Raw genomic sequence first — 15,815 nt, 5'->3', positions numbered from 1 at the left:
GAGCACTGTACTCTGTGTCATTTGTGCCACCTGCATTTGTCAGTTTTCCCTCCTCTGGGACGTCAGTTCCAAGTCCCTAAGACCTGGGTTTGTACCGTTCTGTCCTATCTCCAGTACCTAGGACAGAGCCTGGCCTGTAGGTGGCGCTACCGTACATGTTGAATGTTGACAAGAAAAGGTCATAAGGTGCCAGTCCTGGGCCAGGGGCCAGGGATCCTCTCCTAAAATCCTTGGAACACCCTTGAAGGTAGTTGGAGATGAGCACTTGGAAGCACAGAGATGTCAAGTACAGCTGCCTAAGGCCACACAGCTAGAACGTGGAAGAATGTCAGCCTTCAGGGCCTGGCAGAAGAGATAAGACTGAAAAAGAAGTCTGGGTTTGGAGCCCTGGGAGCCCAGGATGCTGGGCAGAGGCAACGCAAACAGCAGCAGCAGCTCCTGTGCACCCAGAAAGCCTGGAAATTGGTCACTGGATACCGGAGCGAGAAAGCCCTAGGCTTGCAGCTGAGCGCTCAGCAGATCATGAATGTGTTTTTCCATTTTTCTTTTTTGTATCATTACGTGGGCCTGGACTAAGGAGAGTCTGGACGCTGACCTTGAGGGGCTTTTTTTGCTCAAAGCTGGTGCTCTACCACTTGATCCACAACTCCACTTCCAGCTCTTTGGTAGTTAACTGGAGGTAAGAGTCTCACAGACTTTGTCCTGTCCAAGCTGGCTTCAGATCTCCATCCTCAGAGCTCAGCCTCCTGAGACCTAGGATTACAGGCGTGAGCCTCTGGTCCTCAGTGAATGTGCTTTTTACAAGTGGAAAAAAATGATTAGATACCATCTCCAGATGAAGCCCAGCCTCAAGAGCTAACTGGCAGCCTGGGCCCGCCCCTCCATTCTCCCTGCCACTCAGTCCTCCCGTGCACCACCCGAGGCTACCAGAAGACCAAGGGTGCCCTGTCTGCAGGGCACTGGCATCCTCTTGTGCATAAAATTCACCCTGCAGAGGAAGGCTGCTGCCACTCACTCTTCCTCATCTCTGGAAATTGCACTGGTGGCATCTTAAACATGGCTAGGGAGGTGTTGATGGACTTTACTAATGGTGGTCATTCTTGCTCCCAGAAAAGCAGCATGGAACCAAAACACATGCAATGTGAAGGGCCCGGTGACAAAGTGACTGTTGGTGTCCCTGAGGACGGTGCGTCCCCAGGCTGGGGAAGCAGGGAATGCACCCAGTTATCCATCTACCAGAGATTCGGAGGCATAGGCCTGCCTGCCGCTCCAAGTTTGGAGGGGCAGACAGGACTATGTGAAGAAGCATGACTTCCTTGACCTCCACAGAACACAGTCAGGTATGTTCCACCAGCCAGGCATAGTAAAAGGTGAAAACACATTGAAGATTCACAGCAAGGATCACATTTAGACTCAGCCACCCTAGTGATACTGAGATGATCAGACTGGACTTTAAAATAACTGTGACTAGCCAGGCGCTGTTGGCTCATACCTGTTCTCCTAGCTACTCAGGAGGCTAAGATCTGAGGAACATGGTTCAAAGCCAGCTGGGGCTGAAAAGTTCCTGTGAGACTCAAACAAACTCCTTAGAAAAATCCAGAAGTAGCATTGTGGCTCAGTGGCAGAGCACTAGCCTGAACACAAAGGCTCAAAGACAGCATCCAGGCCCTGAGTTAAGCCCCAGGAAAAGCAATAAAATAAAATATCTGTGACTGACATGCTAAGGGCTCCAGAAGAGGCAGGTAACATGGAAGAACAAATGGCTGATAAGGGAAGAGCTGGAAGAAGACCCCTGTGACAGGAATGAAAGTCTTCGATGGGCTCATCAGTAGACTGGACACAGCTGGAGACATCCAACAAAGCATTTCCAAGCCAGAATGCAATGGGAAAAGATGACTGAGAGAGAGGGAGAGTGAGAGGGAGGAGAGAGGAAGGGGGAAGGGAGAGGGAGAAAGGAAGGAGGGAAGGGAGAGGGAAGGGATGCAGAGGACAGACTAGTCCAAACTGCAGAACAACAGCAAAAGACATAGCACACACAATGGGGACAACAGAAGGAGGTGGAAATGCTGAGGAAATATTTGAAGCAAAGTCTAATGTTTCCCCCTTATCAGACACAAAATCATAGATCCATGAAACCATGAAAGAAAGCAGGAAAGAGCAATATTGAAATAGTTACAGTTGAAAGAGAGAAAAAGAGAGAGAGAGACTATCAATCTATAATTCTCTATCTTGTGAAATTATACTTCAAAAGTGAAAGACAGACACAGGGGCACACACTTATAATCCCAGCAGAACAGGAGGGTAGTGAATTTGAGAAAAAAGTAGAGACATAAACACTTCTTCATATAAACAAAAATGGAAAGACTTGGGCATGTAGGCTTGCCTTGAACAACAACAACAAAAAAAAGGTTAAAAAAACTTCATTGGAGAAGAACAAGACAGGTTAAAAAAAACAAAAAACAAACAGAAGGAACAACAAATGATAAAAATTTTAAATTTAGATCCACAAAGCATTAACTAAAAGATAAACTCTTGCATTTCTCACTCTTCACTAATTTGCCAGATTATTCAAAGCAGTAAGTGCAGCAAGGTGTTTGTGATTTAATTTATGGATAGCTAAAATGAATAAGAGCAGTTTTATCCTGGCTAAGAGACCCAATACGTTACACATGAACTAGTATACTGCTATTTGAAAGTGGACTTAGCTAGTTATAAATGTATTTTGTCCACCCTTGCATCACCCTAGGGTAAGGAAGTTTTTAAAGAGGTACAAACTCCTCATAAAGAAAAAGTGGAAACATTAGGACTACAGAGGCAGGAAGCAGTCAAAGACAAAAACTATAACAAAGAACAAATAGCAAATAGTATACAGCATCAGAGACAGTAATCTAAGCACATCAATAATCACTTTAAATGTCAGTGGTCTAAATGTATCCAAAAAAACAAAAACAAAAAAACACCAGAATCTCAGAGCAGATCAAAAGCAAAAGCCCAAGATTCACTGTAATAAAGCACTGAATTTCCAGACTTGTATGCACTAAAGCCAGACAACTCATGCACATGCACAGATAATTAGCAAGATGAAAGCACAAAGTAATTTCTAGCCACTGCTAACTAATCTGTCATTGATAAAGTCACTAAACCATAAGCAATCCAACAAATCCTTTCCTTCTGGGGTAAAGGAACTACATTTAAAAAGTATACTGAGAGCTGGGCACCAGTGGCTCACGCCTGTAATCATAGCTACTAAGGAGGCTGAGATCTGAGAATCACTGTTTAAAGCCATCCCAAGCAGGAAAGTCTGTGAAATTCTTATGTCCAATTAAGCATCAGAAAAGCTGGAAGTGGTGCTGTGGCTCAAGTGGCAGAATGCTAGCCTTGACCAAAAGAAAGTCAGGGACAGCACTAAGCCCTGAGTTCAGGCCCCAGAACCAAAAAAAAAAAAAAAAAAAAGAAAGAAAGAAAGAAAGAAAGAAAGAATCTCAGTATGTAAAATTATGAAATACTGTAAAACACAGAATAGAATACAATAGAACACAGAAAAATCACAATCACGAATCTGAAGGAAAATCTCAGAGGCAGGGATTGTTCTCCCAGGGATTGTAATTAGCTGGGCAGGAACTCTAGTCAGTTGGACTCTTGAGTATTTAGGAGCCCCCACTCCCAGCTACTCCTCCCTCAAGGCCAGCCCCCCTCCTCTGCCATCAAGGGAACAGTGGCTCTGCTCCCAAGTTCTCTGTAAGGCTCACAGGACAGATTCTCTCCCCTATTTTTTTTGTCAGTCATGGAGCTTGAACTTAGGGTCTGGATACCGTCCCTGAGCTCTTTTGCTCAAGGCTAGCACTCTACCACTTTGATCGCAGCTCCACTTCATTTTCTGAAGGTAAACTGGAGATAGTAGTCTCACAAACTTTCCTGCCTGGGTTGGCCTGGAACTACAATCCTGAGATCTCAGCCTCCTGAGTAGCTGGGATTACAGGTGTGCGCCACTGGTGTCCTCTGTAGACAATGCAAGATCGATGCAACAACTTGTACCTGTAGCCTCCAAATATCCCTTACGAGAACATCCTTAGCGCCGGGTCCCTGAATGTTTCCCACGCTGCCATCTGGCTACAAGACCTGCTCCTCTTTCTAGCTAGTGGCTAACGGGTCAGAAACCCTTTGCTTCTGAGACCCCTGGGCCTTGAGTTACTGCCACAAGCACCTGCTACCTGATTCCAGCCTGCTCCCAGCTGACACCTGACTTCAGGATAATGGCTCCATGGCTTCCAACCACAATCCTCCTACCTATGTCGCTCACATAGCTGAGATCATAGCAGCATGCCACCACACTTAGATTATTAGTTTATATGGGTTTGGAGAGTTCAAAAAAGCAATGCAGCTCTCTAGAACACACACCCAGGAAACGGGGCCAGGGTCTGCATTTTGCCCAACTGGACTCTGGAGAGCTGTGGGATGGGGCAAAAGCTCTGTCCATGGGCATCTAGGTCCTAGTCCCTCCCCCCCCACCAGCTGCCTACAAAGCTCCAGCATTTGGAACAGGTTGAGGCTCTGGTCCAGCCACAGGCTGGAGCTCCTGAGCAGTCCCACACCTGCCCCTAGTGGGCCAGGGACCAGTGGGCAGGGGAGAAAACCAAGCGGACTGCTTATCATCATCTGAATAACCTCCATGATGATAAAAACAAAATCAGCCAGGTTTGGTAGCCAACAGCTCTAATCCCAGTAATTGAGGCTAAGGAAGGAGGCCAGCTCAGGGTCCATGAGACCTTGTCTAAAAAAGAACCAACAATAAAATCAGGGGGGACTGGGAAGGCGGCTCAGTGGTAGTGCACTTGCCTTGCATGTCTGAGGCCCTGGGTTCAATTCCTCAGCACCACATAAGCAAAAAGAAAAAAGCCGGAAGTGGTGCTGTGGCTCAAGTGGTAGAGCGCTAGCCTTGAGCTGAAGAGCTGAGGGACAGCGCCCAGGCCCAGAGTTCAGGCCCCACGACCGGACCCAAAAAATAAATAAATAAATAAAATAAAATAAAATAAAATCAGGGGCTGACACACGGTAGTGAAGAACTGGCCTGGCATGTGTGAGCTCCCAGATTCAATGTTCAACACCCCAAACTTTTTTAAAGCCTCACATATACACAAAATCATGGAAGCTGACAACAAATACGAGTGGTACGCAAGACAAATTCAATTCACAATGCCACCTCCACGTGTAACCGTGGGTGTAAGGGGGGTCTTGATGGGGAGGGGAACAGCCAGCGAGGGACAGACTCCCCCTCCCGGCGCCCACCCCATTCCAGCCCTCCCACAGGCCGCTCTGCCTGACGCTCCTGCCTCAAGTCTCAGGGACTCTCAGGACACACAGAGGCAAAAGTCAAGCTTTGGTGAACTGAAGCCACAGAACTCCAAACCCCAGGGAGGAACTACGTTAAAGCTGTAGAAAGAGACCTGATTGACTGGGAGCTGGCTACACAGACAGAAAGAATGTCAGCTTCATCTGCGTCCCAAAGATTGAAATACAGGCAGAACTTTAATGACTTGATTATATATGGAAATACATACAACCATGACAACTAAAGTGTAGTATATGCGGAGGGTGGAGAGGACTGCAATGGTGAAGCTCCTCTGAACTAACTTGCAGTGTATCAGTCAGTATCAGGAAGCTGGAACGCATGCTGGGCGGGGAAGGGAAGGAGACAGATGAATGGCGAGAGGAGGGGTGGGCCAAGGCAGTCATAATTTCAACATACTTACGTGAAAATGGAACCAGGTAAATGGAGGGAAGGGGCGGGGTTGGGAGAGGTGGGTCGGATGATGGAGGGGTGACACTGGTGGAGATATACTATACCCACAAACTGACATGTTCATCTGAACCCCCCTTCATATGACTATTGAAGGGTTTTTCTAAAATAAATAGTTGTTTAAAAAAAAACAGTATCAGCCGGGCACCGGTGGCTCATGCCTGTAATCTTAGCTACTCAGGAGGTGGAGATCTGAGGATCACTGTTCAAAGCCAGCCCGGGCAGGAACATTCGTGAGCCTCTTATTTGCAATTAATCACCAGAAAACCAGAAGTGGCTCTGTGGCTCAAGTGGTAGAGTGCTAGCCTTGAGCTGAAGCACGCAGGGACAGTGCCCAGGCCCAGAGTTCAAGCCCCACAACTGACCAAAAAATTTAAAAGATCAGTATCCATATCTTCTAACAAACTCCAAAACTTGTATTGAGTTGTCTTTCTTTTTTTTTTTTTTTTTCAGTCTTGGGTCTTGAACTCTAGGCCTGGGCACTGTCCCTCAGCTCTTCAGCTCAAGGGGAGCACTCTACCACTTGAGCCAGAGTGCTACTTCCAGTTTTCTGGTGGTTCATTGGAGATAACAGTCCCATAGACTTTCCTGCCCGGGCTGGCTTTGAACTGTCATCCTCAGATCTCAGCCTCCTGAGTAGCTAGGATGACAGGCGTGAGCCACTGGTGCCTGGCTGAGTTGCCTTTTTATCTTTACAGTTTTTTCCCCTCAACTTAGGCAGCAACCTGCACCTCCTACCACCAGCTCACCACCACAGCCACCAGCAGGCGCTCTTGACGCCCAGGCTCCCAAGCCCCACCTAGAACCCGAGTGACAGCCTGAGGCTGGCAGGCACGATCCTACGCACGCACGGCTCAGCCAGCAGTGTTCCCAGAAGCCAGCCATTCTGTTCCCCAGAACATCACCGCGCTCTTCCTGCAGCTCCACACCCCTCCACCCCAAATTGTCCCAGGCCAGGTACACACCAGCAAGTGTGGGGAGCGGCTGCCATCCACCTCACCCTGGGGATGGCAGAGAAGCGAGATGGGCAGTGCCAAGTGCTGCTTTACCCGGCCAGCAAGTCCCCCACACTGGGGAGGGCACGGGGCAGCACGGATACTGCGTGCTGCACACATACTGGCTCAGACTCCTCAGGATGCGTCCAGATCCATGCTGTCATTCTCTGCAGCCCACGCTTAGCGACAAAATGGCCAGAAGTGGCCTCACAAGCCCGGGCCACTACCTGCCACAGGCTCTGTTTAAAACCCATCTCGGCTTTACACATCCAGGTGGGCAGCATCCAATGCCCGCTGGGTCCCCAGGGCCCTGCCCGGAGCCTGACACAGCAGTGTTTTGACACCCAGGAAGAAATACCTGCTTCACGTGGTGCCCGCTGCGCTCAGCCAGCCTGGGCGTAATGAACAGACCCACCGCAGCACAGCACCCGCCACAGCCTCTGCCCGCCTGCCCCGCCCGACGTCCCCCAGCAGACTCCCTCTGGGCCCAGGAAATCGCTCTGCTGCCACTGAAGGGAAGAAAAAGTCTTTCAAAGTGTCTTTGAAGATGCAGGGCTCTCAAGTCAGCTTCCTAGGCCAGCACAGAGAAGAGCTTCTGTACAGAGCCGCACCCCAGCGCCCTCCATCCCAGCAAGGCAGCTCCACCATCTCCACACAGAAGTGGGCAGGAGCCAGGAGCAGGTGCCCTCAGCGTGCTCCGGACACCCACTCACAACTGTGCCCTGGCCCTCCTCCCTCCACCAAGCCTCGGACTGATGGGATCTGCCCAGCCCCATCTAATACCGTTCCTACATCCCGACATCTCAGAGCCCTGGCCCCAGACTACTGCCTACAGCGCCCCCTTGTGGGCCTCCAGCTCTGCCTCTGCTGGCCTCACCTGGAGGTGGAGGCAAACATGCGTGCCCAGTGAATGTCAAAGACATCTCTCCAGTGTTGGCTCTAGAAACTCCCACCGTGCCTCGCTGTTCCCACAACCCTCCAGTCCTCCTCCACCTCGCCTTACACTCTTATGTATTCTGAAGGCGGAAGGTAAGAGGAGGGCTGGACACAAAATGGTTATAGCACAGAGCCAGACAAGAAGGGAAAGGGAAAGAAGGGGAAGGAAAAGGAAGGGAGGGGAAGGAAGAGGAGGGAGAAGGGGAGAGGGAAGAAGAGGAAGGAAAAGGAAGAGAAGGGAAGAGAGGGAGGGAGAACAGGAGGGGGAAGAAGGGGAAGCACCAGTTGGGGAGGAGCCAGGTTCTCAGTGACCATCCTTTGTCCAGTGTGCAAAGGAACCTTTTTTTTTGGGGGGGGGGTCCAGTCATGGGGCCTGAACTCTGGGCCTAGGCGCTGTCCCTCAGCTCTTCAGCTCAAGGCTAGCACGCTACCACTTGAGCCATAACACCACTTCTGGCTTTTTTTTCTGCTTATGTGGTACTGAGGAATCGAACCCAGGGCCTCATGCATGCAAGGCAAGCGCTCTACCACTGAGCCACCTTCCCAGCCCCTGCAAAGGAATCTTGTTCACCCCAACAGTGGAACAACCAACACACCCAGGCCCAAATGGTGGGGACAGCCCCCTGGGAAGGGTGTGAGGTACACAGAAACTGGACCTGGGACAAAAAAATTGGTTCACTATCATCAAATACCCACGGGTGCCTGACCGCCCTGCCACAGTAATCCTGGAGGACCTCACAAGGTGTGCCACGCTGACTGAGGAGAACACGGCCTTCCTGACTCCACAGGCAATGTCCTTTAGTCCCAGCACCAGCACCATGGTGATTCACCCAACCCTGCCACGCATCGGCTCTGTCCCAACACTCTACATTTAATTCTTCTAATAGCCTAAACATAGAAACCAGTCTTATTTCATGTCAGGAATTAAAAAATGACAACGGGGCAGAGGAACTTGCCCCAAAGTACTCTTTTCAGGTTATTAGAGACAGTAACACAGGCAGGCTGGCTCCAGGTTGTGGCAGAGGTGAGGAAAGCTAGAAAACTCCTACTTACCCATAGCAACCCACCTGAAGCTCAGGGGACCCCAGTGCCAATCAGAGGACCTAGGACTGGGGCCCAGGACATGGAGCTGGGGCTCAGGAAACGGAGCTGGGGCATGGGAAGTGGAGCTGGGGCACAAGAAGTGGAGCTGGGGCTCAGGGTGATAGAGCACTAGCCTTGAGCAAAAGAGTCCAAGGACAGCGCCCAGGCCCTAAGTTCAAGCCCCACAACAAAAACAAAAACAAAACAACCAGGGACCTGCACATGTGTATGTCTGCAGAGACAAGAGGGAAATCAGAAGACACCTGAACCAACCACAGATCCATACACGGAGACATGTGAACCTTCCACAGAGCATCCACACAAAGCAGACACGGGACCACCACGGAGCCTCCACACAGGGGGACCATACCACGTCTTCACGTCTACAGTCCTGGTTCTGTCCATTGGTGATTCAGCGCCCCTGTCCCTGCCTGGCTGGCAACCTGAGTTTCGGCACCATGAGAAGTGGCACTGTGGCTGGGATGGGTGCCCCCCTCCAGGAAGAGTGCTCGCTCCGTGAGGAGCTTTGCCCACTGCGGCCTCACAGGAGGCCTCCCGAGTGAGCGGGCGATGCACAGGAGTGCTGGCGCTTCTGAGCCGTCCTTGCGCGTCTTGAGAGCCAACAGGTTCAGCAACGTCTAATGACTCTGCAGGGCCATGGGGCAGGCAAAGCACAGGGCCAGCTGGGAGAAATGGCCTACCGATAAACACAAGGGCAAGCTCACTGCACAGACCCCACCCAGCACATTTGGCTCCTTCTGAACACGCATGCTGTCAGGTGACTTATCACTGACTGACAGCTTTCCCCTTCCTTTAGGAGGAAAGCACTGATGTGTCTCTAGTAAGTGAAGCCATTGATTTAATGAAACACAGTGCCTCACACCGTTCATAAGTCTAATTCAAAATATAAATGAGAGCCAAGCACCAGTGGCTCAGGCCTGTAATCGTAGCTACTCAATGAGATCAGAAAGTTCAAAGCCAGCCTGGGCAGCAAAGCCCACAAGGCTCCATCTACAAAATGACCAGCAAAAAGCTAGACTGGTGGTGTGATTCATGTGGTGAATACCATCCTAGCAAGCATGAAGCTCTGAGTTCAAAGCCCAATACGCGCGCGTGCGTGCGCGCACACACACACACACACACACACACACACACACACACACACACACACACACACACACACACACACACAAATCAGGTATCAGTATAGCTAAGAGATTGCTGTGCACTTCCTTCCTTAGGATTTGCAAAACTAAATCCAGCGCCAGCTGCCAGGAGCTTTCCCCTCATCCTGTTGTCTAGGTACCCAACGCCCCTCAACTGAGATGCAAATCTCAGACCCAAGTCAAATGAAGGGCTCTTGTTGTGTCTTCCTTGCTGGTGTTTCTGTATGCTCTCCTTCCTTGAAGCCAAAGGCACCGCGCTAGGGGTACGCCCCAACTGCACTGTCCCTGAGGTCTGACCTTGGGGCTCTCAAGGCCATGCCTGACACCCAGACTTCAGTCTGTATGTCCCTGACAGCTGCTGGCCAATGACCATAGCCCCCCTTCCTGTCACTGGTCCCATGACCAGCTAGCCCCACAGTGCTCTTTGGGGTGGGAGTTGAGCTGAGGCTAGGCCAGGAATGTGGCCCAAGACTCGGGAAGTCAATCCCTGTGTGAACACAGGTGACTCATGATCATTAAGCAGCTACAAACACAGAACTAACTACGTCCCAGAAGCCTCAAGTCGCCCCTTGGAACCCCAGCCTTTTCTTCCCTAACCCTTAAGTCCTCATTAACCCCAGAAGCCAGGAGCTGGGCAATGGAAGCGGCGGCCCAGCAACCCCTTCTCACGAGCTGGGTGCCCCCCTGTGTGGTTCTGGGCATCTCTGTTCTCAGTCACTGTGCCCCCAGGCCAGCTCTCAGGGAAGAGCCAGCCCTTAAGTGGCCTGTGGAGGGGATAGAGACACCCTCAGGCTTTGTGGTCACCCACAGTGCTGGTCCTCCTTGAGGATCATTTTGTCCCTTGAAAGAACAGAGCCACGGAAATGACTATAAGCTTCGCAGGAATTATCTGGGCCCTCGATGAAGAACCATGCCCCAGGCAGGGCTCTGGCATCCAACTCTTTCCCCTGGGTGGCCCTGGTCATGTCACCCCGGCTCATCTGCCTCCCCATCTCCCTGGAGGTCCAGGGAGCGGAGGCCACACAGTGTCCCACATAGCCAGCTTCACCCTGCGGATCCACCAGCCCTCCTGGTGGTCAAACAGCTTCTACCATGGGGTCGGGGCAGAAGGTTGCAGGGCAGCTGCCACCACCCTGCTTCCAGGAAGAAAGCACACAGGCTTCCCAGCGAGCGCCTGGAGATTACAGCCTCTGGACACAGGTCTCCAAACTCACACACACCCGAGTGTGCATGTGCCACTGAGCAAGGGCCGCCCGGACCCCCAGGAAAAGCTCTGTCTCATCAAATTCTTACTCGCAACATTTGCCACATAAAGTAATATTCACAAGTTCCAAGAACTAAGGTCCTACCGTGGGGGGAGGGGCATTATTCAGCTTCAACAGTTACCAGAGTTAGACACCTGTCTCCACCGGGGTCCTAACAGAAACTTACGCAGCTGCCCCTCTGCAGTGGCCCTGCCCCCCTCCGCCCTGGTACTGGCCAGCCATCCCCTCGCTCATCTCCGTGCCCCTCCACAGCCACCTTTGCCTGTTGCCAGCAAGAAATTCTTCAGTACTTCCCAAAAACTGTGTAACTGCTCCTAAAGACACAGCTTCAAGGGGCAGAGGTCCTGAGCCCCGGGGCTCCGGCCTCTGCCAGCTCACTCCACCAGCGAACACAGTGCACCCTCAGTCTGCAGGGTTTGTAGTGTCACCTGCCCGAGACACACAGGTTCCTGGCTCAGATATCTTCTTTTTCATCAATGAAGCACAAGCAAGCTGGCTTGAGGACTGACCGCTAACTAAACACAGAATGCTCTGGTTTAGAGCCCGCCCCAAAAGAGAAGGGCAGAGCCGTGGCCCCACCCAGCCAGATCCCTGACACCAGGGGGGCCTGATCTCCACACACCCCTGGGGGCTCCCAGGGACCAGGAGAGGGGAAATGCAAACCAAAGCCCCCACGGCCGACTGCCTTCAGTCCTGCCAGCTGGCTGTTGACGAAGACAAGGTCGAAGAAACCTGACCCCAGAGCCAGCGCTGTGAGTGGATTGATCGGGAAGTGCTGTTTTGGGAAATGGTTTGTCCCTACCTTCGAAATGTCAAACCCTGAGTTACCAGGTGACTCAGAATAACTCTAGTGAGCCTATCAAGTAAGGGCTGGGCACATGTGCACACACAAATGCCTAGGACAGCACTATCCTTAAGAGCCAAAAAGTGGCAGCAGCCCAAAAGCCCATCAACTATGAAGGGACAAAAAAAATGGTATCTAATGTTCTATATGATGGAATATTATCTGCATGTGAAAAATGATGACTCCTAATTTCATGCTACAACTTGGATTAAAATGTTAAGCTAAATGAAGAAAACTAGTCATAAAAGCTGATATATTTACATGATTGCATTTTTACTAACTGCCAGGGCCCATGGGGAAGGAAGGAGGGAGGTGCCCGCCTAGGGGGTGGGGGTTCTTTCTTCAGAACAATTAGACTGTGAGCAAATGAGACTCTAACGAGACTGTGATGTGGCTGCCCAGTCCTGCCAGCGCACACAGCACCCTGATTTTTACACTTTACAAAGGCACATTTTATGAGATGTGAATTCTATCTCAACAAAGCTACTGTGTAGGAAACTACAGTCGTACATTTATTGGGCTGAGTAGTATTTCCTCCAAACTCCACATCCTTCCTAGCACCTCCGGTTGTGATCTTATTTAGAAACAGGATCACCTCAGGTGTCCTTACTTAAGGGGAGGAGCGACGGTTTGGGGAGGCCCTTAATTAACCAGTGCGACTGATGTCCTAAGAAAAGAAGAGGCCAGGGCAGATGAACCATGGTAACAGGGACAGAGACTAGAATAAGACAACCACAAGCCAAGGACCCCATGTGACAGGAAGGGCACCCCCCCTCAGAGTCTTCCGAGAAACAGGGTCCTGCCAACACCACAACTGTGAGAGAACACACTTCTGTCGTAAGCCACCAGAGGAAACCTGTGCATGTGCATGTGTGTGTGTGCATGTGGATGCGCACATGCAGATGGATGGATGATATATACACACATATATTATGAGTCAACAAGTTGACTTGTGATTATCAGACAAATACACCAAACAAAAGCCAAGGGCTGTCCAACTGGAGATCTGAACTAAGGTTCAGAAAGAAGCCTGGGATGCAGGAAGAAGGCAGCATGTTTCATATTCGCCTATGTTTGAGTCCTGGGTGTCCTGTTCATTTGAGCACATGTGAGAACGAAATGCGCCCCCTTTCCCTGCCCGTCCCGGCCTGTCAGCGTGAAGCCAGGCCACTCACAGGCCACAAGGAGTGAGCAGGCCAGAGTTAAACGAGCCTGGGCTCGAGGCTCACTCGGCTGCTGAGGGCGGGCAGTGCAGGAGAGCCTCCTGGCCGGCACCCTGCCTCTCCTCTCCTGGCTCTGATCCCAGGGATGGGCCCAAGAATGGCACCGCCATCCACTTGCAGGTGATGCCAGGCCACTGCTCCCCAGATCATGCCGTAGGTAATCCTGGCTCAGAGGGGCTGTGCAGCCCCAAGTCTACAGTGCGCCAACTGTGGGGCCTTCCGGGGTCTCCCCTAGATATGGGGTTAACAATGATGTCCTCCTGGTAAGTGATTACCTGACAGCAATAGGGTTCACTGAGTAACTACAAGGCACCCTGCAATTTTACAGGTTTTACTATCACCACCAATACCATCACCCCCTTGTCCATCAGCCCCTGCCTCCTGACCACCAGACTCACCACTGTCATGTCAGAATCACTACGACCACCTCTGCTACCACCACCATCACCACCATTATCACCATCACTACCACCCACCACCATCGCTACCATCCATCACCACTATTAGCATCATCACCACACCACCATCATCAATATCATAGGCATCATCACTACCATCACCTCCACCTCCACCGTGATCACCATGCTCACCACCACTATTATCACCACCATCACTATCAATAACCATCATCACCATCATTACCATATCACCTCCACTATCACTACCACCATCGATATCATAGCCATCATCATCGCCATTACTACCATCACCACTAGCCATCATCATCACCTCCACCATCACCACTACCATTACCAACATCACTATCACACCGCCACCATCACATCAAAACACCACCACAGTCTAGGTGGAAAGACAGGAAACAGAGAGGGCTCTGAGCCCCGACTCCTTAGGCTCTGTTCAGTATAGAAGGCCAAGAGCACAAGAACAAAACAGATGACACCATCTTCATACATGTTCTTTCTTTTCTGGTACAGGGATTGAATCCAAAGCCCTGAACTTGCTAAGCAAGTGCTCTGCCATTAGCAATAATCCCACTACCTCTATCTTTGTTTCTGAGATAGTCTCACTACCTTGCCCAAACTGGCCTCACACTCACAATTCTCCTGCCTCTGCCTCCAGAGGAACAGGAATTATAGGCATACCCCAACACACCTACTTGTTCATGTGTCTTGAAGGTTGACGATTTTAACCTCCAAAAACTATGCAGACCAGGAGGTGCTGGTGGCATGATGGGCTTTGCCCATCTCAGATTCCATTTGCCAGCTGGGCAGGGCTCATCGGGTGACTACAGTCGCTGCCTTGAGCAGTCCATCACTCCATTAAGTGGAGTCACAATGCTTGTCTGACATCTCAGATATGCAAGTTCCCATAAAGCCACAAGCAACAGGGAAGCACAATGTCCTCTTTTCCTGAATGACTCTGATGACATCTGCCAAACAGGCTCTGCCCAGAGCCCAGCTAGGACCTCGTCCCATGCCCCTCCCTGAAGGAAGAGCTGGGAAGGCTCGGTGGATAGAGTGGGCCACGCCCCCAGGGCTGACTGGGCAGGGAGCTCAGGAAAGCTGCTCAGAGCAAAGGATGAAGACTGGCCCAATGCACTGACCAAGACGCCAGCCCTTGGCTGCACATTGGCTGAACTTTCCACTTCCCTGGTCCCTTGACACTGACTAGATGATCTGCAGATAGCATTGCTAAATCTCAGCTGTGAAAACAGGGTCTCTGGTGAGGAAGGAGAGGGGCTGTGGACAGAAGACATGAGGCCAGACTCACACCTAGGTCCTGGCCCACTCCTTCCTGTCATCCTTACAACTCCATGTGGATCCTGGAGAGGGGACGAGACCCAGCCTGGCCCATCTATCTGTAGGCAGCTCATGGACACCCACCAGCCCAGTCCACATAGGGTATTCGTGCCAGGGCATGGGTGGCTGGGACAGCAGTGGGCACACTGGCCAAAATGACTTTCTTGTCCAGGTTCTCAGGCACTTTGAGATGCCGGGCAAGAAAGCTGCTTTTACACACCCACATGGTTGCTCGCTCAGGCCGGCTCCCCCTCATGACACATGCTGACTGTGCCTCTCCTGGGCCCCCAGCTCCAGCAGGGGCGTAGAGAGAACAGCTGCCCCCCACCCATCACCTGAGCGCTGGCAGAGGAAGTGACGCAGAATCAGATGGCTGCCCTGGGAAGAGCTAGTGTCTCGGGGCCTTTAGCTGAGCCCTGAGCTGAGTCTGGGGAGGCCAGTCAAGGTCACAAAGGGCAAAGAAGAGGCCCAGCTCATGCCCTAAGATGCACATGTATTTTAGTAAGTGGATTTGTCGTAGGCAGAGCCTGGGCAAAGGCAAGAAGGTATGGAGGCCTGCCAAGCCCATGGATAGGTCTGGAGGGCTGAAGAAACAAAAGCCTGTGAATTTCTCTATCCCCCCTCTCTAGCTGAATGGTTTCAACAATAACACCTCTTTAGGAATACTAAAAGGCAATGCAATTAAGAAAGATGAAGTGGAAGGGAGGAAAGTTGGTCTAAACAGAAGCGTTTGAAAGACGAAGGTC

At 51.2% G+C, this 15,815-nt stretch overlaps 1 protein-coding gene across 13 annotated transcripts in view; it reads right to left on the bottom strand.

Moving 5' to 3' along the window:
- The window catches only part of LOC138808186 (janus kinase and microtubule-interacting protein 1), a 77,883-nt gene that overhangs the window by 44,763 nt on the left and 17,305 nt on the right, over positions 1-15,815 (bottom strand). The window lies entirely within an intron of this gene.

Source organism: Dipodomys merriami, unplaced genomic scaffold (genome assembly GCF_024711535.1).
Source record: "Dipodomys merriami isolate MVZ:Mamm:240054 unplaced genomic scaffold, mDipMer1.0.p SCAF_446, whole genome shotgun sequence".
Classification (NCBI taxonomy): Eukaryota; Metazoa; Chordata; class Mammalia; order Rodentia; family Heteromyidae; genus Dipodomys; species Dipodomys merriami.
The sequence above is the reverse complement of the archived record's forward strand: the minus strand, read 5'-3'. Positions and strand labels throughout refer to the sequence as shown.